This window comes from Pan paniscus, chromosome X, assembly GCF_029289425.2.
Source record: "Pan paniscus chromosome X, NHGRI_mPanPan1-v2.0_pri, whole genome shotgun sequence".
NCBI lineage: Eukaryota > Metazoa > Chordata > Mammalia > Primates > Hominidae > Pan > Pan paniscus.
In genome coordinates this window covers 121,685,679-121,713,413 of record NC_073272.2, presented here as the reverse complement: position 1 = coordinate 121,713,413, position 27,735 = coordinate 121,685,679, and the positions used below count along the sequence as shown (strand labels likewise).

The 27,735-nt window shown below is 39.8% G+C and overlaps 1 long non-coding RNA gene across 3 annotated transcripts; it reads right to left on the bottom strand.

Moving 5' to 3' along the window:
- On the bottom strand, positions 1–27,197 carry LOC106634325 (uncharacterized). Of its 3 annotated transcripts, none has more exons than XR_008622799.1 (5): positions 25,961–27,197; positions 21,082–21,187; positions 18,632–18,700; positions 17,764–17,891; positions 1–179 (listed from the first exon to the last, which is right to left on the bottom strand). It is a non-coding gene; the product is annotated as an uncharacterized LOC106634325 (long non-coding RNA). The 3 variants fall into 3 exon arrangements; XR_001337703.3 differs by having other exon boundaries at positions 21,082–21,184; XR_008622800.2 differs by lacking the exon at positions 25,961–27,197 and adding an exon at positions 23,959–24,920.
- Positions 27,198–27,735: the final 538 nt, after the last annotated feature.

Below are 27,735 nucleotides of genomic sequence, written 5' to 3'. Positions count from 1 at the left end.
TACAATTGGATGGTTATTCTATAGGAGTTGGCTCATGGTTAATTCTGACAGCTGGAATCCTGCTAAAACTTCCATTGCTGGGTCTTGTTTTTGGCTTTCTCCTGTCACTTGGGGCAGTCATACATGGCAGCATGTTCTAGACAAGGCCAAATAAGCTTCAGAAATCTTTGATGGCTGTGCTAATTAGAATAAAAAGAATATTATTTTTTAGAAGGTATCAAATGTGAGATCTGATTCCCAGTCACTTTTGTAGAAATCCCATAATTTCTCATGAAAAATCACCTTCAAATACCTGAAAAATGCATATTTTTTCCTAAAGGTCACCTAACAATTATGTTACCAATTTTCCATGTAGACTCTACCTACAATCAATCAAAAGAGAATGATTTCCCAAATTGTACAAGCACGGTGCCTTTGGAGTCACCCTTGTGTAGTGGAAAATGACAGTTTCTGGAATCAGACAGACTAGTTTTCCTGCCCCATTTCTGCCTCTTACTAGTTAGGCAAGTTCATGTAGTGGTTTAGAGGACAGATAATAGAGACAAGCTGCCTGATTTCAAACTTCTGGTTTGCCACTGTATTTTGACATTGAGCAAGTTACTAAACCTTTCTGTTCCTCAGTTACTTCACTTATAAATGTTGTTGATGAAAAAGCTAAACTTTGTAACATATTTTAAGAGCTTTATTTTAAGCCAATGTGAGTGACCACGGTCCAAGGATCTGTTTCAAAAAGGTCCTGAGAAGTTAGTTTAGTTTACTTTTCTACATTTTAGGGAGACAGAAGTTACTGGCAAAGACATAAACCAATACATGCAAGGTATATGTTGGTTCAGCTCTGAAAGGTGGGATATCTCAAAGCAGAGGGGCTTACAGGTTATAGGTGGATTCAAAGATTTTTTGATTGGCAATTGGTTGAGAGTTAAGCTAAAGACTTGAAGTCAGTAGAAAGAAGTGCTTGAATTAACATAAGAGGGGTGACAAAGCCAAGGTTCTTGTTATATAGATGAGGCCAGAATAGATGGTAAATGTGTTTTTGGAGATCTTAAAAAGTGTGAGATTCTTAGTTAATCTCTCCCAGATCTGGGAAAGGCCTATCTGCATTAATGGAGACTCTCTACAGATGTAAAATTTCTCTCACAAAGATGGCTTTTCAGTGCCATTTTGAAATATGTCAAAGAAATGTATTTTGGGGTAAACTATTTTGATTTTCTTCAGGGTCAGCTATGTATCATGTGATGCTATACCAGAGTCAGGTTGGAATTTGGTTTCTTACTGCCAAGGAGTCTGTTTTGTCAGGATTACGATGTCTACTTTAATGTTAATGCTGGTTAGTTGTCCCTTAACTCCAAAAGGGAGAGGTTTTAATGAGACGTGTCCAATCTCCCTTCTCCACATGGCCAGGAATTCAGTTTTCCTGGCTTTCCTTGGCTCAGAGCTTGTTAGTTTAGTTGGTTCCAAGGGGGTTGGGGGGCACTTAGGATTTTTTGTTTGTTTGTTTACAGTGTGACTAAAAATAGCTCCTAATTTATAAGGCAGTTATGAGAAGGATATGAGTTCATATATGGAAAACACTTAGAAGAGTGGCTAGCACAAAGTAGCACTGTGTACATCCTAGGAATGGTGATGATGATAATGATAACTAGTAAGATGATGGTCCCAGGGATAATATATATATATATCAGGGCTACAGATTCCTCATCTGCTAAAGTACAGGTAGTGTTGTCTATTTCTAAGGATTACTGCAAGGGTAAACAGATAAGTATATAAATGATTTCAAATATAATACTAACTAAATAAATGTGTTTCCCACCACCCTATCTCAACCATTCTTTCTTTTGTCTATAGAAGAATGGAAATAGCAAGTAATGAACTCAGGATTTGGCTTTTTTCTTTTTTTAATGTCATTGATCCCACAAGCTTATACATGGTCTTTCAGCACCTGTACTTAGCTAACTTGATTTTTTACATACCCAGCAGTTTTTATGCTGCTTCAGTCTCAAAATCTTTTTGATAATGTAATATTTACTATATATTCTTCAAAACAATTATAATAGTTAATCCTTGAAGCAGTAATTTGGGGTGTATTACAAGCAATCCTTTCTCTTGTCCTGGAAAGGGAGTGCTCCTTAGAGAAGCCATCTGCTTAGCTATCAAATAGGCCCACCCAATCAGACCAACAGACAAAACTTCTCCTGATTCATTCTGCTGCTAGTTAGCACCACGGCAAGGTTTTATAGCATTTAACAAACATTTACTGAACCTTTTCTATACAACTATCACTTTGATAAACATGGCAATGTATCATCTAGATCCCCCTTCAAAGAAGTATTTGTTGCCCTAGCTGTTGGGAGTGCACTCAGCCCTTTCAGGAACTGCCCAAGGTCATACCATGCTAGGGAAAGCCAATATTCAATTTGAACTGCCTTTTAAAAAATTATAACTGAGAAAACTATGACAGTGAATGACATCTGACCTAACCGACTCCATCTGGCTTCTAAACTTCAAGCTGCCCTTGTTCATTTCTGGGGATAGGCAGAAATAACTTTGGGAGGAACTTAGTTTATACTTTAACTTTGAAACAAAGATGATAATAGCCCTTTCCCAAAACAAACCCCCTTCTTGCCTAGTTACCAGACTGCCTTTGTAGAACAAATTAGCCACAAGATTAGAAATTATGGTTTAGTAGTCATCAGCTAGAGGCCACATTACTCTAAACCTCTCCCATTGATCCTGAGAATAGCATCACTATTATAAAACCTGAGATTGGTGCTCAAGATATTTTTCAGACCCTGCACTTGATGGATCAGCTGGTGCCACCCAGATAAACTGGCTCCACCCAGATAAACTGGCTCATGTACTCTTGTGGTCCCCACCCAGGAACTGACTCAGTGCAAGAGGACAGCCTTGATTCCCTATGATTTCATCTCTGACCCGGCCAATTAGAACTCCCCACTCCATAGCCCCTTACCCACCAAATTGTCCTTAAAAAACCCCAGTCTCCATATTTTGTGGAGAACTGAATTGAGTAATAATAAAACTCTGGTCTCCCATTCAGCTGTTTCTGTGTTAATTGAACACTTTATCCATTGCAATTCCTTTGTCTTGGTAAATTGGCTCTATCTAGGCAGTGGGTAAAAGGAACCCATTGGGTAGTTACACAGTGACTTGAGGTGAGGTTATAAAAGTCTGGCAGTTTTGGCTCAGTGAGAGCCATTTTAGCTCTACAGCTCCCTGTGAGGTTGGCTGAGGCTTTTGTATCTACATTGTAGCTCAATGTCTCCCTCTGCTCAGTTCTACTTTCTTCTCCTCCCTTCTACAGTTGTTGACTCATGGCCACTCCCTAATAAACATCCATCTCACTAAACTCCAATTGAGAATCTGCTTCTCAGATAATTCACACTGGAACACACTGCCAGTTACTTTCTAGGGGGTCTGTGTGATTTTGCATTTGGGAAAAGAAAAAAAACTACTACAGCCCCTGTCCTTCAAGAACTTTTCTGTCTTACATAGATACAAGACCAGTCCACACAAAATAACACCTACTGACTTAACATTATACTTTCACAGCATAAAAGAAAAAAGTTTGGTCACCATAAGTCAATTAAGTCAGAGATGGCTTGTAGAATAAGCTAGGGCTTGAACAGGATTTTACAAATAAATTAAATTTAGATAGTAAAAAGAAACAGAGAATGCATTCTCCATGATAGGAACAGCATAAATAAATGCATGACTGTGGGAAAGACCATGGTACACTCAGCAAACCATAAGGAGATCTGGCTGACTGGTTTAAGCTTCTATTGGAGGGTTGTAAGAGATACTTTTGGAAGATAGAGGGATGTCAGATTTTGGAGGGTTGGCTAATGTGTCATGGACTGGAAAAAGTATACATACCTATAACCTTTCACAATTTACCATTTGCAAGATACATATCTGTTTTCCCCAGTTTAAATTAGTTTTCTTTGAACCATCCACCATTTATTTGTTCCTCCACTTACTGCTGGGAGAGGTTCAGGAATATCCTTTCTAACTTTTTAAGAAAGAAAAGCTAAACAGTTTAATCCAGGCTTAAAATCATTGGTTTAAATAATAGCAAATACTAAAAGTATCACCAAGTCATGTTAGTCTTCTTATCCATCCATCTAAGATGCACACATTGACAATGGAATAGAAAATTGACATTCAGAGCTCAGAATTTGAGAATCCTCGTTTTGTGTATCACCCAGCCTAAGTCTAAAAAACTTTGCTTGGCTGATCGGTCATTCTGAACCAGAGGTTGACATTCCCCACCCCCATGACACTACAGGGCCTTTTAACATATTTTGAAGGCATGTTTGCTTATCACAACTAGGAAGGAGTCCAACTGACATCTATTGGGAAAAGGCCAGAGTTGTTGCTAAATATTCTATAATGATCAAGACAGCCCCACCACAGCAAATAATTATTCAGCCAAAAATGTCAATAGTGCTGAAGTTGATAAGCAGAGTTGATAAACTCTGTTTTAGTCTACTTCTATATCAGCCTTATAAGAACCCTCATATCTTGAGGCCTAAAAATATACCTTTATTCTTTTCCAAATGGTAGCAACAGTTCAGCATTTCCATGGCCATGTGTGGAACAGTCTTCAAAAAAATTTCCAGACTTTGTTGTCTAATAGAGTAGATACTAGTTGTATGTGGCTAATAAACACTTGAAATATGGTTGATCCAAATTGATACAAACTATAAATGTAAAAAATACTCACCGGATTTCAAAATCTTAGCATAAAAAAGAGTGTAAAATATATACTTATATACTTAATATTTTTTAAATACTTATTGCATGTTGAAATTATACTATATGGACATATTTGGTTAAACAAAATATATTATTGAATTTATTTTACTTGCTTATTTTTCTAAGTTGTGCCTACACAAAAATGTAAAATTATATATATAGCTTGCATTATAATTGCATTGGGCAGTGCTGAGCTATATGACTTTTCATCTTTATCACTTTCCACATAGGCTCCTAAGAGATCTCGATACTCATACTAATTAATTAGCACATCCAGGATCCATTGAGAACCCTGTTCTATTCAATTTCCTAGACCTACTGTTTAAAAAACTCAGCCCAGAAAAATACGACACAGTTATGCAACTTTGCTTTTTTATTCAGAATTGTTCACATTTTATTCTAATAGTCAGAACAGACTACCTCTATATCAGTGAAAAACTGCTATTTCTAAAATAGCATTCTTACAAACACTGCAAAAATTGCCTATAAAAGTTTCTCTATAAAGAAAGCTATGGTTCTACCATGGTAGGAGAAGCATAAACTCAGGATGTCTTTGGTGGTGACAGAGGTCATGATTTAAGAGACATAAGGAAATGTGAATATTAATAAAAAAGAGTAATGAAGTAAGGTCTTTCTAAAGAAAGAATTTCAAGGTGATGACCCTCTCACCTTTCTCTGAGAGAAAAGATGCTTGGATTGGTGAAATGGAAACAGCACTGGACTGAGAGTTAGATACCTTAATTCTAGTGGTGTATCTGACACGTACTGAATGTATAACCTTGGGTGAACTACTTAATTTCACTGAACATCAATTAACTTAACTATAAAATAAGAAAAAGAAATTCAAAGGTTGTTGTTAGGATTATATGAGAAATTCTACATAAAATACTTTTGCAATGTAATGTTATGCTTATATAAACATGTAAGAGGTTATTAGTATACCATCTCTTCTAAATGCATTAATAATGCGGAATGCATTTGAAAAAAATGTGTGTCCAAGTTAATGAAATGTAAGTCATTCCCAAAATTAACGACTGCCATTACTCAAAGGTTATATTTACATAAATGGATTGACTTAAAATCAGTTATCTATTTCAATGAAACAAGGGCAATAAGTTGTTTGTTTTCAAAATAACTGATCATTTTATTGTGATTGATGGTATTTTGAAGTAATGGAAAACACTATTTATGCCTAAGTTTTTGGCCCCCAACTAGGATCAGTTCTCACCATATTGACAGTGTTTCAAGAGTAGCCTTTTATTTGGAACAACTAGGCTCCATGGTTGTGGTTAAGACACAAAGAGAAGGTCATGCTTTTACACTGATAATATTTTGAGACAAATTCTTTTTCAACAGTTGATCATATTTATTTGTGAAAATGATAGAAGCAGAGACAGCCAAATGCCTAGGCAAATAGGGAAGTATCCCTGGAGAATCTCCAACCCACCCGGGTCATTGTGTGTAAGGGGTTTGTCTAAACATGCCCACGGCAAAAAATTCCATCCCTTAACACATGCACAGTAAAGCAAATAAATCAATTTGGAGTGGCTCAGACTAAGGGCCCGCATATTCACTGGAAGAATGGGGTGGAGCTACCAGGAATTTGCGCCTCATACAGGGAAGAAGGCTGGCCTCTTCAACTCGTGTATGGTGGCGTGGTACTCAACTTGTGAGGTGAAAACTTGTGTGCAGGACCCCTCTTTTTGTCGACAGTTTTCCTTTTGCTTAGTAAATTCCACCCTCCTCACTTTTCAATCTGCTACATGCCTAATTTTTCCTGGCCATGAGACAAGAACCCATATTTAACTGAACTAAGGAGCAAAAAACCTGCACCAGAACCATTTACTATCTTTAATTAGTTATAATATGAAACAAAAGTGTTTTGAGGGTGCTGATTCCAGGTAAAATAACACAAAAGTCAAAACTCTTGTATTAGTATAAAACTGGGTTTGAAATCAAGCTCAGCCACTATATAGTGTGTATTATCAGGACTTTGAACAAGCTATGTAATCTTTTTGGTCTCAGGTTTCTTATCTGTGAAACAGTGATCATAATAGTATCTGCTGCATTGGGTTATCACAAGAATTAAAGGAGAAAATCAATGTCAGGTACTTAAATAACATTGTATAGTTACCATGTGCTCAATGAAATTATTTAATATCAAAATTTTTGATAATAATAATTACAAAAAGAAAGGATTAGTGAGACCATCTTAAGCAAAGGAATTGAATAAAAATGCATGGAAATAGAGCTATAAAAAGAGTACAAACTATATTGAGGGTAAGTGAAAAGAAGCTTCTACTTTAGAGTTCATGAGGGAGACTAATGGGAAAGCAGGAGACTATGGATTTATGTATTGAGGATAAGAATTTAGAACTCTATACTGTAAGCAATAAGGAGTCACTGAAGTAACTGTTTTTAAACAGCACCAAGCTTTCTATATATATATTCTACTACAATTTCACGATGGCCAGGGAAGTTTTAGTTTTTAACAATCATTGAGAAATAAGTCTGTTGGAAAATCATATGCTTAGTTTAAATGTGTTTTTAAAATGATATCCTAGTACAGCATTGATTTGCAGCTACAAGTTCTTTAAGCAGTTTGTCTCAAACTATCAAATACTTTTGCTCTCTGAGTGATAAGTGTTAAAAACAATTTAACACAATGTAATCAGTAAACACTTAACAGGCAAATACTGATAAAAAAAATTGTAAATACTGCTTTCAAAGTAAAAGTTGTTCTCAAGTATTCATGACTCTAACATGTAGGTACACCAGGCAATCATAATCTCTATTTTATACTGCTAAGACACAGAAATGGAAAAAGTGAGTGCAAAACAAAAGGAACTCAAAAATGTAAATCAAAACCACAATGAGATACAAATTCACAGCAATCACAATGGCTTTAAAAAAAAAAGGAAAAAATAAGGTGTTGGTGGGGCTGGGGAGAAAAGGGAATGCTTACAACACTGCTGGCAGAAATGTAAATTAGTTCAGTCACTGTGGAAAGTTTGGAGATTTCTCAAAGAACTTAAAACAGAACTACCATTTGAGCCAACAATCCCATCCCATTGCTTGGTATATACTCAAAGGAAAATAAATCATTCTACCAAAAAGACACATGTACCCATATGTTCTTCACAGCACTGTTCACAATAGCAAAGACATGGAATCAACCCAGGTGCCCATCAATTGTGGATGGGAAAAAGAAAATGTGGTACATATACATCATCGAATACTATGCAGCCATAAAAATAGAATAAAATAATGTCCTTTGCAGCAACATGGATGCATCTAGAAGCCATTATCTTATGTGAAAGGATGCAGAAACAGAAAATAAAATATTGCATGTTCTCACTTATAAGTAGGAGCTAAACAAAGGGTACATGTTGACATAAAGATGGAAACAATAGACACTGGGGAATATAAGAGGGTAGAGTGGGGAAATAATTTAAAACTACCTTTTGGGTACTACAGGAGATGGGATAATTCATACCCCAAACCTCAGAATCTCACAATATACCTTTGTAAAAATCCTTCACATGTATCCCCAGAATCTAAAACAAATGTCAAAAAAGAAAAAAAAAGGAAAAGAAAATCAAAACAAGTGTAAAATGTATTTAGAAGTAAAGCAAAGTGAAAGAAATGATAATTGGCTGGAGGGTTGGCTCAGGCCTGTAATCCCAGCAATTAGGGAGGCCGAGGCGGGTAGATCACTTGAAGTCAGGAGCTCAAGACCAGCCTGACCAACATGGTGAAACCTCGTCTCTACTAAAAATACAAAATTATCAGAGCATGGTGGCTCCTGCCTGTAATCCCAGCTACTTGGGAGGCTGAGGCAGGAGAATCGCTTGAACCCGGGAGGCAGAGGCTGCCATGAGCTGATATCATGCCATTGCACTCCAGCCTAGGAAATAGAGTGAGACTCCATCTCAAAAAAAAAAAAAAAAAAAAAAAGATGATAATAAAGTAGTCATGGATTCTTTCATTCATTCAGTGATTCATTGAACAAGTCTATTGCTTACTTATGCCTTCTACTTGCTAAAGTGTACTTTTACCTTCAAAGGAAATTGAAGGCAATCCTGACTGAGCCAAAAAGGTTAACAGCAGAAAGGTCAGAAATAAGGGTTTGTCCTTTCAATCAGGAAAGTAGACAGCCAAGCAAACAAAAGAACCCTGTGGTAGTGAGAGAGTTAAATTACCAGCAAAATATAAGAGAACTTCCAATCACCATAATGGCTAAATATTAAGTTGTTGGGATTCCTTCATGTATGGGTAGAGATGTTTACATTTAAATATTGAAAAAAGCTAATGTTTGTCCCTGAGAAAATCTTAAATAGATGTATCTCTATTCTCAAAGGTTTAAGAAAATATTCAAATCTGCATCTGTCTTTAAAGCATGCTCCAGTTTGTTTCCTATTTAATTATGGTATTTTGGATGCAAGATTTTTTGCTCCTTAGTTCAGCTAAATCTGGGATCTTGTTTCACAACCAGGAAAAATTAGGCATGTAGACACATTAAAAGGTAAGGAGGGCAGAATTTGTTAATAAAAAAAAAAAAAAAAGCTGTCAACAAAATGAGAGGTCTTACATGCAGGTTTCCACCTCACAAATTGAATATTAGGCCACTACACATGAGTTGAAGATGCCAGCCTCCTTCCCTGCATAAGGCACAAATTCTTGGTGGCTCCACCCCATTCTTCTAGTGAGCATGTGGGCCCTTAGTCTGAGTCACTCCAGACTGATTTATTTCCTGTACTGCGCATGCGTTAAGGGAGAGAATTTTTTACTGTGGGCATGTTTAGGCAAGACCCCTGCACACAATGACCTAGATGGGTTGGAGGTTCTCTGGGTACCCTTCCCTAATTGTCTAGACATTTGGCTGTCTCCTGCCTCTATCATTACCCCCTCCAAAGAAGTACATCTAACTGCCATTAGGATAAGGACAAGGACAAGGACAAGGATAAGGATAAGGACGATAACAACTGATCTTAAATGCTTTCTGCTGACTGGTGGTGCTGTATTGTGAAAACAGCAGTCAGATCTCTCTCAGAGGCCTATCTAAGGATCCCTGGTAAAAGGAGGGCCATTGTTCAAGGCTCCGGTTGCTTGACCATTTGGAGTTCAATGGCCTGAAGGTGAGAAGAGACAAACAAAATGATTAGAAGACATATATCAAAATGAAACAAAAGTGGGGGCAAGGACAGCTTTAAAATTCTGAGGCTGCTAGCATGCCCAGATAACCGGTGGCTATAGTTATGCTTGCTAAGATTTAGGTACATGGGGTTTCACTTTGGTTAGCTCTCTTGGTCTTATAAAAAACAAAAAACAAAAAAACCAAACTCTGGGTTACAGACACCCTATTTATTCCTATCACCTGGCAGGATTTGCAGGGTAACTGCCCAGAACTAGACTATTGATCCAGATTTTTACACTACACATTTCTTTTGTTTCTTCTGAGCTGCAGCCAGAGATTTCTGGTTGGTTCACAGGAATGAGTAGGATTAGTCCAAATTGTAGGCAAAAAACAACTAATGATTCTAGAATTTAATGACAAATGTAGGATAATTTTTGAAACATAATTTCTCTCTCTCCAGTCCTCATTTTTGTTAAAAGCAAATCATGGGAGATCATGGCAGATGGGAGTCAGGACTAGATTGCAGCTCCGTACAGAGCAGTGGGCAGCGACTCACATTGTGAATTTTAACTCCAGATGTACTGCAAGAGTCAACCAGCAATCCCCAAAGGACCCACAGACCCTCTGAAGGAAGCGGACTGCTCCTGCAGGACCCAGGAGACCCCCCCCAAAATTGTGAATGACTGAACTGCAGAAGTGGGAAAGGGAGACCCTCCTCTCCTGAACACATACCTGCACAGGAGAAGCCAAAGGTCTGTTTGTGGGAGAAGTTTCTGACTTTACCTTGAGCTGAGTAAATTTGGAGAGCCAAGTGAAATACAGGTGTAGAGGAAACAGCAGAAAGGCCCCTGGGAGCTAGCTGGGTCCCCTAGCAGGCCATTCCTTCCTGGCACCACAGGAAACCAACAGGAGAAAACAGGGGCTAAAGCTACACAGAGAGAAGCAAATCTCTAGCTGAACTTTAACAATTTGAAAGGGGTGAAAAGCTTTCTGACCAGAACTCTGGAGAGGGCGCAAATCTGGTGTGCAGACTCCACAGGTAGGGGAAGAAGCAAGCCCCTTTCTTTCACAGCTGGGAGGCGGATAGCCTGGGGCAGGTTTTCAAGCCCATCTCTCTCTCCACCTGGAAACGGTCTGGGAGCTGTTGTGGGGGACATGGTGGGAGTGAGACCAGCCCTTCGGTTTGCATGGGAGCTGGGTGAGGCCTGTGACTGCTGGCTTTCCCTCACTTCCCTGACAACCTGCATGACTCAGCAGAGGCAGCCATAATCCTCCTAGGTACACAATTCCGGTGATCTGGGAATCTCACCCTCATCCCCCACAGCACAGCAGTGGCAGCAAGACCTGCCCAAGAAGAGTCTGAGCTCAGACATGCCTAGCCCTACCCCCACCTGGTGGTCCTCCCCTACCTACTCTGGTAGGAAAGACAAAGGGCATACAATATTGGTAGTTCTAAGGCCCTGCCCACTGCTAGTTCCTCCCCATAATTCCACAGCTGATGTTCTCTGGAAAGCACCACCTCCTGGCAGGGGGTCAACCAGCACAAAAATAGAACATTAAACCACCAAAGCTAAGTACCATCAGAGAGTCCATTGCATACCCCGTCACCTCCACTGGAACAGGCACTGGTATCCATGGCTGAGAGACCCATAGATGGTTCACGTCACAGGACTCTGTGCAGACAACCCCTAGTACCAGCCTGGAGCTGGGTAGACTCGCTGGGTGGCTAGACTCAGAAGAGAGACAACAATCCCTGCAGTTCGGTTCACAGTAAGCCAAAGTAAGGAAAAGGGGGAGAGTACTAAATCAAGGGAACACCCTGTGGGATAAAAGAATCTGAACAACAGCCTTCAGCTGTAGACCTTCCCTCTGACACAGCCTACCCAAATGAGAAGGAACCAGAAAACCACCCCTAGTAATATGACAAAACAAGGCTCCTCATCATCCCCCCAAAAAATACACTAGTTCACCAGCAATGGATCAAAAGCAAGAAATTTCTGATTTACCTGAAAAAGAATTCAGGAGGTTAGTTATTAAGCTAATAAGAGAGGCACCAGAGAAAGGCAAAGCCCAATGCAAGAAAATCCAAAATAGGATACAAGAAGTGAAGGGAGAAATATTTAAGGAAATAGAGAGCTTAAAGAAAAAAAATCAAAAATTCATGAAACTTTGGATATACTTTTAGAAATGTGAAATGCTCTGGAAAGTCTCAGCAATAGAATTGAACAAGTAGAAGAAAGAAATTTAGAGCTCGAAGACAAGGTCTTAGAATTAACCTAAACCAACAAAGACAAAGAAAATATGAACAAAACCTCCAAGAAGTCTGGAATTATGTTAAATGACCAAACCTAAGAATAATCAGTATTCCTGAGGAAGAAGAGGATTCTAAAAGCTTGGAAAACATAATTGCACGAATAATCCAGGAAAACTTCCCTGGCCTTGCTAGAGACCTAGACATCCAAATACAGGAAGCACAGAGAACACTCGGGAAATTTATCTCAAAGAGATCTTTGCATAGGCATGTTGTCATCAGGTTATCCAAAGTTAAGATGAAGGAAAGAATCTTAACAGCTGTGAGACAGAAGCACCAGGTAACCTATAAAGGAAAACCTATCAGATTAACAGCAGATTTCTTAGCAGAAACCCTACAAGCTAGAAGGGATTGGGGCCCTATCTTCAGCCTCCTGAAACAAAACAATTATCAGCTAATAATTTTGTATCCAGTGAAACTAAGCATCATATATAAAGGAAGGATACAGTCTTTTTCAGACAAATGCTGAGAAAATTTGCCATTACCAAGCCACCACTACAAGATCGGATAAAAGGAGCTCTGAGTCTTGAAACAAATCCTGGAAGCACATCAGAACAGAATCTCTTTAAAACATAAACCACACAAGACCTATAAAACAAAAATACAAGTTAAAAAGCAAAAACTAAAAACAAAAAAACCAAAGTATACAGGCAACAAAGAGCATGATGAATGCAATGGTACCTCACATTTCAATACTAACACTGAAAGTAAATGGCCTAAATGCTCCACTTAAAAGATACAGAAGAGCAGAATGGATAAGAACTCACCAACCAACTATCTGCTGCCTTCAGGAAACTCATCTTGTAGATAAGGACTCAAATAAACTTAAAGTAAATGGGGGGAAATTGTATTTCATGCAAATGGAAACCAAAAGCAAGCAGGGGTAGCTATTCTTATATCAGAGAAAACAAACTTTAAAGCAATAGCAGTTAAAAGAGACAAAAAGGGACATTATATAATGGTAAAAGGCCTTGTTCAACAGGAAAATATCACAATTCTAAACATATATGCACCTAACACTGGAGCTCCCAAATTTATACACAGTTACTAATGGACCTAAGAAATGAGATAGATAGCAACACAGTAATAGTGGGGGACTTCAATACTCCACTGACAGCACTAGACAGGTCATCAAGACAGAAAGTCAGCAAAGAAACAATGGATTTAAACCATACCTTGGAACAAATGGACTTATCAGATATATACAGACCAAAGGATACACATTCTATTCAACAGCTCATGGAAATTTTTTCCAAGAAAGACCATACGATAGGCTATAAAATGAGCCTCAATAAATTCAAGAAAATTGAAATTATATCAAGCACTCTCTCAGACCACAGTGGAATAAAACTGGAAGTCAACTCCAAAAGGTACCTTCAAAACCATACAAATACACGTAAATCAAGATAAAAATTAAAAAATTCTTTGAACTGAACGACAATAATGACACAACTTATCAAAGTCTCTGGGATACAACAAAGGCGGTGCTAAGAGGAAAGTTCTTGGCCCTATAAAAGCCTACATCAAAAAGACTGAAAGAGCACAATTTGACACTCTAAGGTCACACCTCAAGGAACTGGAGAAACAAGAGCAAGTCAAACCCAAACCCAGCAAAAGAAAGGAAATAACCAAGATCAGAGACAAACTAAATGAAATTGAAACAAAAATAAATACAAAAGATAAATGAAACAAAAAGCTTGTTCTTTGAGAAGATAAATAAAATTGATAGACCATTGGCAAGATAAATCAAGAAAGAAAACAGGGGATATTACATCTGACACCACTGAAATACAAAAGATCATTCACAGCTACTATGAACACCTTTACGTATATAAACTAGAAAACCTAGAAGAGATGGGTAAATTCCTGGAAAACTACAACTCTCCTAGCTTAAATCAGGAAGAATTAGATATCCCGAACAGACCAATAACAAGCAGTGAGATTTAAATGGTTAATTAAAAAATTAACAATAAAAAAAGTCCAGGAACAGATGCATTTACAGCAGAATTCTACCAGACATTCAAAGAAGAATTGGTTCCAATCCTTTTGACACCATTCCACAAGATAGAGAAAGAAGGAACCCTCCCTAATTCATTCTATGAAGCCAGAATCACCCTAATACCGAAATCAGGAAAGGACATCACCAAAAAAGAAAACTACAGACTGACATCCTTGATGAACATAGATGCTAAAATCCTTAACAAAAAACTTGCTAACCGAATCCAACAATATATCAAAAAGATAATCCACCATGATCAAGTGGGTGTTTCTTTTTTTTTTTTTTTTTTTTTTTTTTGAGACAGAGTCTTGCTCTGTCACCTAGACTGGAGTGCGGTGGCGCGATCTCGGCTCACTGCAAGCTCCACCTCCCAGGTTCACGCCATTCTCCTGCCTTAGCCTCCTGAGTAGCTGGGACTACAGGCGCCCGCTACCAAGCCCGGCTAATTTTCTGTATTTTTAGTAGAGACGGGATTTCACCTTGTTAGCCAGGATGGTCTCAATCTCCTGACCTTGTGATCCGCCTGCCTCAGCCTCCCAAAGTGCTGGGATTACAGGCGTGAGCCACCGCGCCTGGCCGATCAAGTGGGTTTTGTACCAGGGATGCAGGGGTGGTTTAACATAGGCAAGACAGTAAATGTGATACACCACATAAACAGAGTTAAAAACAAAAATCACATGATCATCTCAATAGATGCAGAAAAAGCATTCGACAAAACCCAGCATCCATTCATGATTAAAACTCTCAGCAAAATTGGCATACAAGGGGCATATCTCAATGTAATAAAAGCCATCTATCCATAGCCAACATAATACTGAATGGGTAAAGGTTGAAAGCATTCCCTCTGAGAACTGGAACAAGACAAGTTTGCCCACTCTTACTACTCCTCTTTAAAATAGTACTGGAAGTCCTAGTCAGAGCAATCAGATAGAAATGAGCAATCAGATAGCAATCAGAGAAAGAAAGAAATGGCATCCAAATCAGTAAAGAGGAAGTCAAACTGTCACTGTTTGCTGATGATATTATTGCTTACCTTGAAATCCCTAAGGACTCCTCCAGAAAGCTCCTAAGAGTGATAAAACAATTCAGCAAAGATTGCAGATACAAGATTAATATACACAAATCAATAGTTCTTCTACACACCAACAGCAACCAAATGGAAAATCAAATCAAGAACTCGACCCTTTTTACAGTAGCTGCAATAAAACAAAATACTTAAGAATATGTGTAACCAAGGAGTCGAAGACCTCTACAAGGAAAACTACAAAACCCTGCTGAAAGAAATCATAGATGACATGAACAAATGGAAATACATCCCACATGGGTAGAATCAATATTGCGAAAATGACCATGTTGCCAAATGCAATCTACAAATTCAATGCAATTCCCATCAAAACACCACCATCATTCTTCACAGACTTATAAAAAAATTCTAAAATTAATATGAAACCAAAAAAGAGCCTGCATAGCCAAAGCAAGACTAAGCAAAAAGAACAAATATGGAGGCATCACACTACCTGATTTTAAACTATACTATAAGGCCATAGTCACCAAAACAGCATGGTACTGTTACAAAAATTGTCACACAGACCAATGGAACAGAATAGAGAACCAAGAAATAAACCCAAGTACTTACAACCAACTGATCTTTGACAAAACAAACAAAAACATAGAGAAGGGACACCCTTTTCAACAAATGGTGCTGGTATAATTGGCTGGCAACATGTAGGAGAATGAAACTGGATCTTCATCTCTCATACAAAAATTAACTCAAGATGGATTAAGGACTTAAACCTAAGACCTGAAACCAGAAAAATTCTAATAGATAACACTGGAAAAACCCTTCTAGACATTGGCTTAGGCAAGGATTTCATGACCAAGAAGCCAAAAGCACATGCAATAAAAACAAAGATAAATAGCTGGAGCCTAATTAAACTAAAGAACTTTTGCACAGGAAAAGGAACAGTCAGCAGAGTAAACACAACCTACAGAGTGGGAGGAAATCTTCACAATCTATACATCTGACAAAGCACTAATATTCAAAATCTACAACAAACTCAAGCAAATCAGTAAGAAAAAAACAAAAAATACCATCATAAAGTAGGCTAAGGACGTGAATAAACAATACTCAAAAAAAGATATACTAATGGCCAACGAACATGTGAAAAAAATGCTCAACATCACTAATGATCAGGGAAATGTAAATCAAAAGCACAGTGTGGTACCACCTTACTCCTGCAAGACTGACCATAATCAAAAAATCAAAGAACAGTAGATGCTGGCATGGATGGGGTGAACAGGGAACACTTCTACACTGCTGGTGGGAATGTAAACTAGTACAGCTGCTATGGAAAACACTGTGGAGATTCCTTAAAGAACTAAAAGTAAAACTACCATTGGATCCAGCAATCTAAGTACTGGGTATCTACCCAGAGGAAAATAATTCATTATTCAAAAAAGATACTTGCACATGCATGTTTATAGCACAAATTTCACAATTGCAAAATCGTGGACCCAACCCAAATGCCCATCTATCAATGAGTAGATAAAGAAACTATGGTATATATATATATATATATATATATACATATATATATATATATACATACATACACATATATATACACAGATATACACACACACACATATATATATGATAGAATAGTACGCAGCCATAAAAAGGGATGAATTAAGAGCATTTGCAATGACCTGGATGAGACTGGAGACTATTATTCTTAGTAACTCAGGAATGGAAAACCAAACATCGTATATTCTCACCAATATGTGGGAGCTAAGCTGTGAGGACACAAATGCATAAAAATGATGCAATGGACTCTGAGGACTTGTGGGGAAGAATGGACGGGGGGACAGGGGATAGAAGACTACAAATATGGTACAGTGTATACTGCTTGGGTGATGGGTGCACCAAAATCTCCCAAATCACCACCAAAGAACTTACTCATGTAACCAAATACCACCTGTACCACAATAACCTATGGAAAAATAAATTAATTAATTAATTTAAAAATCATGATAGGACTGAGTTGTTTGCAAAATAAACTTTAGTCTTATAGTTAGCCTGATTATTTGCATAAAGTGCAGCAAGAACAATTATTTTTACATAGGTTTTTAAAATTGAATATGATGGAACTCTGTTCCACAAGGCGTCTCAGATAGGAGTTTTTAAAGTTGAGCCCAGGCATGGGTTTGTACTCTCAAATACCTATGAGCTGGGTGAATTTCTTTCTTCTTGAGGTCCTAATAATATGGGGTTCCTGGTTCTGTTAGAAAATGACATTCTTTATTCACCACAGGTTAGGAATCCTATATGGAGACTGTGTAAACATGCTATCAGTACAGTTTTCCCAAGGAGATTTTATCAATTCTGTAAGCCAAGCTTGATTCCTTAAAGGGAAGCATATCCTTCTAGTAAAAACTTTGGTAAAAGAACCAGTTCCTCCAATTGTGTCCTGTTGCAAAAGAAAATAGATTCTTGTTGTACTGGTGCAAAGAACCATGTTCCCATAAGTTAAGAATACTCACAGATAGTTTCCAAATTCTAGAAGAAACAGGCAGAGAGAAACAAACATGCTCCAAATTTTCTTCACAGGACTCTGCCTTATTCAATTATTAAAGACTGCAAATAGCATAAAATAAAAGTTTCCTTGACTCTGTAAAACAAAACAAGGATCAGCAATGTTTTAAGCAAAAGTTTGTTAAAAATTACTTCTGTTTTCTATTAGTTCAGTCCATTTCATTAACAATTGTTCTGCTTGATATCCATAAACATTTAAGCTCTTCATGAGTCCTGTACTTTTTTCCTTTATTCCAATGTCACAATCTCCAAAGTTATCAGAACCCTGCATTTGAGAGCACTTGTCAAAGTTCTACAGCTGATTATAAACTCTTTTGAAGAGAATCAAAACAAGACAACAATTCTCTGTTAATAAGAAAATGTCCAGGGTAGTTACAGTTAAAAACACAATTGACAAAGAAATTTGGTTATCTCTGTGGTTTACAGTAACTTAATATAGTAACCTTAAGTATGATTGATAGCATATACTCAGACATTAAAAATTTTAGGAATCCCATACGATTTTATAACATATATTAATATTATTCATTTAAATATAACCTGAAGAAGATTAAGCATCATTTTGGCAAGTCCACGTACCTAAACATGTCAATTAATCCTGTTTACCTCTTTTGGATGCTCCAGGGGCCCTCTCTAGCATCCAACAGCTAGAGGTCAAGAAAGACAACCCTGAAGCTAAAATTTGATTTTGGGAAGCCTGTTTAATGTTAGAGTTTCGAAGCACTTGATATTATGAAACAGAATTTGAGATTACCCTAAGTTATTATTTTGCCAAAATGATGACTCAAAAAATGTTTAAATAGCAAAAAACTTAACTCTTTAAGAGGGAAGACTTCGCATTCCAAACAGTTTGTCTCCTGTCTTCTCTTTCTTCTCCTTGACAGTCTATCCACAAGGCAAATGAAAATCATTCATTATCCTTTACTGTTATATGAAAATCTTGTACAAGGGAGAGAAAGCCAAATATAACACTTACATTAGTTTACCATTAATGTCAATCCCAGCTTTTCTAATGAAACCTTATAGACAATTCTATCCCATCTTAACCAGTTTAACCATGAGGTGAGATTCTTATAAAACTTTTATAACACTTTACACATTTTGCTAAAGAGCAGATTAGTGCCTGAAGGAAACCTTGTTGTGTTTTTATTTCAATGCTCAATTTACAGAAAAACCATGTAATATCCATTTGAATTTATTTTGCAAGGTTAATTTTTTAAAACATCCCATAACTTGTATAAACCTTTAGCTTTATTTTATCTAATTTAAAACAATCCTTTAGCTCTAGGCAAAAATTTCCATTTTCATGCTTTCTTATAATCTTTCACTAAAAACACATTTTACCATTCTTACACACCTTGCATGTAAATCCATTTTAAGTGGTCTCAATTACATGTTATAATGGTAATTCTTAGCAAATTTTAATTTTAGTGTAAAACCTGGTAAGTTGTTTTAATTATGCATTAAGTACTGATGAAGTTTGATTCCTTCCAGCATAGTTAAGGGCATGGTGGCCAGTCAAACAGCTCTCAAAGGCCAAAAAAGCAGTTTGCAACCTTAAAACATTTAGCAAACCTAGTATCTGACTTGCACAATTTAGATCACCTATTTACATTTTAATGACATTTGTATTTTCCTATAATCTTTAAGACCGTTTTTATTTCTCAAAGATTAGTCATGTGAACTAAAAAGCAGTACAGCTTTTACTTTTCCTTCAAAAACTTTGATCTAAGAGCTTATTTTTCTTTAAGCCAATTAAATATAGCTATTTTTTATATACATCACATACAACATATATAACTACACAGACAAACAGAAAATCCAGTAGTTATAAGATTTTTCATTTGCCGATCTCTCAATTGGATTACTAGTCTCAAGTGGGGCCTTTTAAAAGCAGGGCTAGGAAAACAAGCAGTTTCTAGGGACTAATAAACAGGTATAGGTAGAAGACAAAACTAGATTTTGAGAGGGATCTATCTGCATCTAATTCCTGGGGTTCCATAAGGAAAACAGAGGTTGCTCCCAAAATGGAATCTGTGACACCTTTTTTGTTTTTCCCAAGGAGTCCCAGGCAATCAGAAATTATCTTAGGGACTCTCAAGCGTGCATTAAGAATGGCAAGACAAGATGGAGAAAAGTAATTCAGTCAACTAATTAAAACCTATTTCCAGCAAAATAAGATCCAAGAAGAAAAAACATAAAGGCCTTTTAAATATGCCTATAACTTGGATATCCATTTTTAATTAAGCTGAGCATTCTTTAAGAAAGTCCTTTTAAATCCCTTATTACCTGACTTTAGCCATGCCAAGCAGCCAATTTCTGGATTTTGAATTTTATCAAAAGTAACCTCACAGGTGAAACCAACAAGCCTCAATTAAAGTTATGTCTTAACTGTGAGCATACAAGATATTTTCAAGACATAGTAAGCAGTTTTTTACAAAATCTAGAACCTTTATGGCTCAGGGAAAGGATGATTTAAGAAAGGAAGCTAGAACTTGTTCATGAGAGGGGAAGAGAATTAGCAAATGGCATAAGTCACGCAGATATCAACCTGAAAGCACTCATTCCCCAAGCCAGGATTGAACCTGGGCCACCGTTGTAAAATGGCGGAGACTAAAACAAAATACTGTCATATGGTTACAGGTCATGCTCCTAAAGACATAAAATAAGATGGAGGCCTGCAGCAAAGTTTGTTACTGACCAGATTGCAGGGCTGACTTAAATAGTGGGCTTATGGGGTCCTTGGCCCACATGATATCCTAAGGTACCCCTTTTTTTCTAACAGAACCATACTGAAAGACACACAAAGCACACCAGATTGGTTACAGCTTAAGAACAACTTCATAAATCCTTTTTCATTAACCAAAACTTTACAGAGAATATAAACAGTGGTCCTTGTCATTCCTTTTCTTCATGGGCGTCCGTGTGAAGAGACCACCAAACAGGCTTTGTGTGAGCAGCATGGCTGTTTATTTCACCTGGGTGCAGGCGGGCTGAGTCCGAAAAGAGAGCCAGTGAAGGGAGATAGGGGTGGGGCCATTTTATAGGATTTGGGTAGGTAAAGGAAAATTACAGTCAAAGGGGGGTTGTTCTCTGGCGGGCAGGAGTAGGGGTCACAAGGTACTCAGTGGGGGTGCTTTTTGAGCCAGGATGAGCCAGGAAAAGGACTTTCACAAGGTAATGTCATCACTTAAGGCAAGGACCGGCCATTTACACTTCTTTTGTGGTGGAACATCATCAGTTAAGGTGGGGCAAGGCATACTCACTTCTTCTGTGATTCTTCAGTTACTTCAGGCCATCTGGGCGTATACGTGCAAGTCACAGGGGATGCGATGGCTTGGCTTGGGCTCAGAGGCCTGACATTCCTGCCTTCTTATATTAATAAGAAAAATAAAACAAAATAGTGTTGAAGTGTTGGGGCGGTGAAAACTTTTGGGGCTTGGTATGGAGAGAGAATGGGCGATGTTTCTCAGGCCTGCTTCAAGCGGGATTAGGGGCAGTGTGGGAACCTAGAGTGGGAGAGATTAAGCTGAAGGGAGGTCTTGTGGTAAGGGGTGATATTGTGGGGATGTTAGAAGAAACATTTGTTGTATAGAATGATTGGTGATGGCCTAGATACGGTTTTGGATGAATTGAGAAACTAAATGGAATAACAGAAGGAGAAAAACAGGTATAAAAGGTCTAAGAATTGGGACGACTCAGAATATCTGATTAGAGAGTGCCTAAGGAGATTCAGCATAGTCCTGCCAGCAAAGATTATTTATTTACTTCAAGAGTTAAGAGTGGCAGTTTGGGGATAGCACGAGGAGATATCAGCTGTGATGGCTTGGAGAAACAGTGTAAACCGGCAGTGTAAACAAGAGCAGGGCATGTATGAGTAGTCGAGAACGGTGAATAGGAGTATGACTAGACAGAAGATAGTAGGGATGACAAGTTTTTTGGGGCACAGTCTACGTTGGTCTGGTGTCTGGAATGAGACTGGGGCCTAATAAAAAGGAGCGTCTATACAGGAACTTAAATGGGCTGTACCCTGTAGCATTCCGAGGACAGGCCTGAATTCTGAGAAGGGAAAGTGGTAAAAGTATTGTCCAGTCCTTTTTAAGTTGGTGGCTGAGCTTGGTGAGGTGTGTTTTTAAAAGACCTTTAGTCCATTCTACTTTTCTTGAAGACGGAGGACCGTAAGGGATATAAAGGTTTCACTGAATACTAAGAGCCTGAAAAACTGCTTGGCTGATTTGACTAATAAAGGCTCGTCTGTTATCAGACTGTATTGAGGTGGGAAGGCTAAACCTCAGTTTATGTATAATTATGTCTGACTGAACGGAAGAAATGACTGCGGTGGCCTTCTCAGACCCTGTAGGAAAGGCCTCTACCTATCCAGTGAAAGTATCTACCTAGACTAAGAGGTATTTTAGTTATCTGACTCAGGGCATGTTGAGTAAAGCTAATTTGCCAGTCCTGGGTGGGGCAAATCCTTGAGCTTGATGTGTAGGGAAGGGAGGGGGCCTGAATAATCCCTAAGGAGTAGTAGAATAGCAGATGGAACACTGAGAAGTTATTTCCTTGAGGATAGACTTCCACGATGGAAAGGAAATGAGAGGTTCTAAGAGGCAGGCTAGTGGCTTGTACTATAGTATAACCTGCCTTTGCTGGTGTGTGGCGATTAGGCCTGGTGGAACTGCCATCAATAAATTAAGCGTGATCAGGGTGAGGAACAGGAAAGAAGGAAATTTGGGGAAATGGGGTGAATGTCAGGTGGATCAGAGAGATACAGTCATGGGGGTCAGGTGTGGTATCAGGAATAATGTGGGAGGCCGGATTCAAGTCTGGGCCAGGAACAATGGTAATTGTGGGAGACTCAACAAAGAGTGAGTATAGCTGAAGGAGCCAGGAAGCAGAAAGTATATGCATCAGATATGGGGAAGAAAATAGATTTTGGAAGTTATGAGAATTGTGGAGAGTGAGTTGAGCGTAGTTTGTGATTTCGAGGGCCTCTAAAAGTATTAAAGCAGCGGCAGCTGCTGCACACAGACATGAGGGCTAGGCTAAAACAGTAAGGTCAAGTTGTTTGGACAGAAAGTCTACAGGGTGTGGTCCTGGCTCTTGTGTAAGAATTCTGACCGTGCTAACCATGCCTAGGAAGGAAAGGAGTTGTTGTTTTCTAGAAGGTGCTTGGGTTTGAGAGATCAGTCGGACACGATTGGCAGGGAGAGCACGTGTGTTTTTATGAGAATTATGCCGAGATAGGTAACAGATGAGGAAGAAATTTGGGCTTCATTGAAGTAATGGGGGCTGTCTGTGAAGCTTTACGGCAGTACAGCCTAGGTAATTTGCTGAGCTTGATGGGTGTCAGGGTCAGTCCAAGTGAAAGTGAAGAGAGGCTGGGATTAAGGGTGCAAAGGAATAGTAAAGAAAGCATGTTTGAGATCTAGAACAGAATAATGGGTTGTAGAGGCAGGTATTGAGGATAGTAGAGTATATGGGTTTGGCAGCACGGGGTGGATAGGCAAAACAATTTGGTTGATAAGGCGCAGATCCTGAACTAACTTGTAAGGCTTGTCTGGTTTTAGGACAGGTAAAATGGGGGAATTGTAAGGAGAGTTTATAGGCTTTAAAAGGCCATGCTCTAGCAGGCAAGTGATAACAGGCTTTAATCTTTTTAAAGCATGCTGCCAGATGGGATATTGGCGTTGAGTGGGCTAAGGGTGATTAGGTTTTAATGAGATGGTAAGGGGTGCATGATCGGTCGCCAAGGAAGGAGTAGAGGTATCTTATACTTGTGGGTTAAGATGGGGGAATACAAGAGGAGGACGCAAAGGAGGCTTTGGATTGGGAAGAAGGGCATCAATGAGATGCGGCTATAATCCAGGAACAGTCAGGGAAGCAGATAATTTGGTTAAAATATCTCGGCCTAATAAGGGAACTGGGCAGGTGGAGATAACTAAAAAAGAGTGCATAAAAGAGTGTTGTCTAAGTTGGCACCAGAGTTGGGGAGTTTTAAGAGGTTTAGAAGCCTGGCCGTCAATACCCACAACAGTTATGGAGGCAAGGGAAACAGGCCCTTGAAAAGAAGGTAATGTGGAGTGGGTAGACTCCGTATTAATTAAGAAGGGGATGGACTTACCCTCCATTGTGAGAGTTACCTGAAGCTCGGCGTCCGTGATGGTCTAGGGGGCTTCCGAGGTGATTGGGCAGCGTCAGTCTTCAGCCGCTAAGCCAAGAAGATCTGGGAAGCAGTCAGAGAGCCTTGGGCCAGAGTTCCAGGGGCTCTGGGAGTGGCTGCCAGGTGAGTTGGACAGTCCGATTTCCAGTGGGGTCCCGCACAGATGGGATGTGGCTTAGGAGGAATCCTGGGCTGCAGGCATTCCTTGGCCTGGTGGCTACATTTCTGGCACTTATAGCAAGCTCTTGGGGGAGGAGGTTCTGGAGGAATGCCTGGCCGCTGTGGTTCAGGCGTTTGGAAGTTCTTGTGTGCTGGAGATGTGGCTGGGGTTTGTCTCACAGTGGAGGCAAGGAATTGCAACTTTTTTCTATTATTGTACACTTTGAAGGCGAGGTTAATTAAATCCTGTTGTGGGGTTTGAGGGCCGGAATTTAATTTTTGGAGTTTTATTTAATGTCGGGAGCAGATTGGGTAATAAAATGTATTTTGAGAATAAGATGGCCTTTTGACCTTTTAGGGTCTAGGGCTGTAAAGTGTCTCAGGGTTGCTGCCAAACAAGTCATGAACTGGGCTGGATTTTTATATTTGATGAAAAAGAGCCTAAACGCTATCTGATTTGGGATAAAGAAAAAGGAGCATTAACCTTGACTATGCCTTTGGCTCCAGCCACCTTTTTAAGAGTAAATTGCTGGGCAGGTGGGGGAGGGCTAGTCACCGAATGAAACTGTAAGCCGGACCAGGTGTGAGGAGGGGAGGTGATAAAAAGATTATAGGGTGGAGGAGCAGAGGCTGAGGAAGAATTGGGACCTAGCTCGGCCTGGCGAGGAGCAGCCTGGGGAGGAAGGGAGAGGTCAGATGGGTCTGTAGAAAAGGAAGATTAGAAAGACTCAGCGACGCTTGGGGTTGGTACTGAGGGGACAGGCGGGAGGGAAAGGAGGAAGATTTGGGACGAGTTGCACTGGGCACAGAGACTAGGAAGGGACTGATGTGTAAAAGAATGCCTGGACGTCAGGCATCTCAGACGGTTTGCCTATTTTATGACAAGAATTTAGATTTTGCAGGATGGAAAAATTCAAAGTGCCATTTTCTGGCTATTTGGAACTACTGTCGAGTTTGTATTGGGGTCAAGCAGCATTGCAGAAGAAAATAAGGCATTTAGGTTTTAGGTCAGGTGTGAGTTGAAGAGGTTTTAAGTTTTTGAGAACACAGGCCAAGGGAGTAGAAGGAGGAATGGAGGGTGGAAGGTTGCCCATAGTGAAGGAAGCAAGCCTAGAGAAAAGAGAGAGTAGAGAAATGGAGGGGAGGGGTTCGGGGGTTCTTACCTTCCAGAAAAGTGGGAAAAGGGGTTGGGGCACAGAGATAAGAGGTCAGGGCACGGAAATAAGGGATTGGGGCGCAGAGATATAAGAGGTTGGGGTGCGGAAATAAGGGATTGGGGAGCAGAGATAAGAGGTCAGGGTGTGGAAATAAGGGATTCGGGTGCAGAGATAAGAGGTTGGGGCATGGAAATAAGGGATTGGGGGTTCTTGACCAGTAGAAAAGCGGGACTTGCCGCTAAGGGTGAAGGAGAAGGGGTTGAGGGGTACTTGCCCCTCTCCCAGAAAAGCAGAGAAGGGGTAGAGACAAGGAGAGAAGGGGTTGAGGTACTTGCCCCTTCCCCAGAAAAGCGGGACTTGCGGCTAAGGGTGAAGGACCAAGGCAGGCGTCCCTGCGTGGCCTGACACCTTATTCACCCACGTTTCAAATCAGAGAGTGTCCCTGCAATGATTAAACACCAAGGGAAGGCTGCCTTCCCAGTCCGTGACCGGCGCCAGAGTTTTGGGTCCACGGATAAAACGTGTCTCCTTTGTCTCTACCGGAAAATGAAAGGAATTGAAATTAAGAGAAGGGAGAGATTGAAGGGTGGTGCCAAGATTGAAAGGAGAAAGAGGTTGAGGGATAGTGAGGGAGGTTGGAGAAGAGAGTAAAAAGAGGCCGCTTACCGGATTTGAAATTGGTGAGATGTTTCTTGGGCTGGTCGGTCTGAGGACCTGAGGTCATAGTTGGATCTTTCTCACGGAGCAAAGAGCAGGAGGACGGGGGATTGATCTCCCAAGGGAGGTCCCCAGATCCGAGTCACGGCACCAAATTTCATGTGCGTCCATGTGAAGAGACCACCAAACAGGCTTTGTGTGAGCAACATGGCTGTTTATTTCACCTGGGTGCAGGCGGGTTGAGTCCGAAAAGAGTCAGTGAAGGGAGATAGGGGTGGGGCTGTTTTATAGGATTTGGGTAGGTAAAGGAAAATTACAGTCAAAGGGGGGTTCTCTGGTGGGCAGGAGTGGGGGTCACAAGGTGCTCAGTGGGGGTGCTTTTTGAGCCAGGATGAGCCAGGAAAAGGACTTTCACAAGGTAATGTCATCACTTAAGGCAAGGACCGGCCGTTTACACTTCTTTTGTGGTGGAATGTCATCAGTTAAGGTGGGGCAAGGCATATTCACTTCTTTTGTGATTCTTCAGTTACTTCAGGCCATCTGGGCATATACGTGCAAGTCACAGGGGATGCGATGCCTTGGCTTGGGCTCAGAGGCCTGACACTTTTACCAGTTTGCAGAGGGAGAGAGAGGCCAAAAGTCTGACTGGTAAAAAAAAACTTTTACCCTTTTGCTGGCATGTCAGGCTTCTGGGTTCCCTTCCCCCAAGCTCAATTCTTAACCAACCAGTTTAAGGTGTGGGAAATTAACTTTTCTCAGTTTGGAGGATGCATCTGAGGGGAGTATCCTGTAGTATGGGGACACAATTACCTATCTGTGTAGAGAGGACAGAGGAGGAAAAAGGAGAAAATAAGGTTTTTTTGTTTTTTGTTTTTTGTTTTCAAAGGAACTCCAGGGATTCAGAATGCATTCAAAAGGGGGACAGACTGAAAAATGAATGGCCATTCATCTAGAAAGTGGGGAGTCAGGTGTTCCTGGTTCCTTTCTCTTCCTAGTGAATACCTGGGGGTACATAAGGGAGAGAAAGAAAACGGATCCTTTTTCCTTTTACTATCATTATATCCCTCAGTCCTGAAAACCTCAACAGGGTGCTGCCCATGGGTGCCAATGAGGCTTTCACCCATGCTAATAGGAAGCATAGGGGATGGCATTATCTGCTCTTACCTTTTCCCACTGCTGTCAGTAGCCTTTTAGTTCCCTGCACCTCATTTATTCCATGGATACTAACACAACCTCTATCCATGAAATGGGAGGCTTGGCTTAATCCGCAGGAATTAATCATGCCCACCTGCACTGCACCTATTAACTTCCATTGTTGTCTGCCTCTGGATCCCTTAGATCCAATTTTCTTTCCCAGCTATTTGACCTGAAGCTTGGAATTGAGTTTGTGACCAAAGAACTGCCTCAGGGGAATGCATAGACTCATCAAGCCCCAGGTGTCCCTCACCAGACCAGCTGCTGCCTCCTTATCATAAGCTGAATGCTAAGGTGAAACTGTGCAATTGGGTCCTTCTCAAACAAGGGAAGGAAAAAGGGTGTCCTGTGAATTGGGATCCTGTTCTAATAAGACGGTTTTCAAGAACAAAACCTCTTACATAAAAGTTAACTCCTGACAGGGTGGAGAAAAGAAAAAAAAGCAGCTTAAGTGTGGGGCTGTGAAGATGCCTGGAGGAATAACCTCTTATTCTTATGCAAATGGACTTCTCTAACAGGGAGAGAAACTTTTAATTGTTGTGGGACCCAGCTGGACTCCAAGGCTGGGGGAGGGGAAGGCTCCATGGATG